At 44.7% G+C, this 1,133-nt stretch overlaps 2 pseudogenes; one reads left to right on the top strand and one right to left on the bottom strand.

Moving 5' to 3' along the window:
• On the top strand, nt 1-131 carry LOC114923894 (annotated as a pseudogene; the record flags this gene model as incomplete).
• Nucleotides 132-1,002: 871 nt separating this feature from the next.
• LOC114923895 lies at nt 1,003-1,133 on the bottom strand (annotated as a pseudogene; the record flags this gene model as incomplete).

Genomic DNA, 1,133 nt, shown 5'->3' on the forward strand with positions numbered 1-1,133 from the left:
GAAGGAGGTTTTCCCAGGGTGAGGCTCATCCATTGCACTGCGGGTGTGCTGACCCCTGCGATTTCCCCAAATGCGGGAAACTCGACTGCATAATTTGTGGTAGTGGGGGACTGCGTTCGCGCTTTCCCCTGATTATTTGGTTTAAAAATAGAGAAATTGGGAAGTTGCTCTTTGCTCAGTCCTACAAAATTTCGAAGTAGGCGTTCATGGACTTTGAACAATGTCGATCTGGAGCGCAGTTGTCAAAGGGGTTTTTTCAATCGGAGGGTTTAATCATTTGAAGTTATGTTATACTTTGTTCTGTATTTTCATATACATACAAACCTTCATAAAAGATTATTTCAGGCTATCCATTCAGTCCTGTGTCCCAAAGATGCTTTTTTCAAGAGGCAACTGGACTTCCTTTTTTGTTTTGCTTCTCATCCAAGAAGTTTCTTCAGCACTGAGTGGATGGTGGGGAATGGCAGGATTTTTACTCCTTGCAGATAGCTGGTCATTTGAGTCATTGAAGCCCCTGGAGGCTGATCTGGGTCACATGGGCGCTAGCACCACCCCATTGGCGTTGCACACGTGCTCGCGGTCCTGTTTGCGTGCACATGGGCTTGTAAAGTGCTTGTCCCCTCCCTTTCCCTCCAGTCTACCAACCGAGAAAAGTTGGTAACCTCTGTTGTAGACTGAAGATAGATGCTGTCCTATCCCTCCTATGTTGAAAGCTATTCAAATTTGACATAGATGGCTTTCAAACTAGCAGTCCTGTCTGTCCAAAATGTGGACTTTTTCGAAAGACTGCATCCGTTGAAATAATCTTTTATGAAGGTTTGTATATGAAAAATGCACAACAAAGTAACATAACTTCAAATGATAAAACGCTCCGATTGAAAAAACCCCTTTGACAACAGCGCTCCATCGACATTGTTCAAAGTCCATGAACGCCTACTTCGAAATTTTGTAGGACTGAGCAAAGAGCAACTTCCCAATTTCTCTATTTTTAAACCAAATAATCAGGGGAAAGCGCGAACGCAGTCCCCCACTACCACAAATTATGCAGTCGAGTTTCCCGCATTTGGGGAAATCGCAGGGGTCAGCACACCCGCAGTGCAATGGATGAGCCTCACCCTGGGAAAACCTCCTTC

Source organism: Protobothrops mucrosquamatus, unplaced genomic scaffold (assembly GCF_001527695.2).
Source record: "Protobothrops mucrosquamatus isolate PMUCROS unplaced genomic scaffold, P.Mucros_1.0 scaffold45820, whole genome shotgun sequence".
Lineage (NCBI taxonomy): Eukaryota > Metazoa > Chordata > Lepidosauria > Squamata > Viperidae > Protobothrops > Protobothrops mucrosquamatus.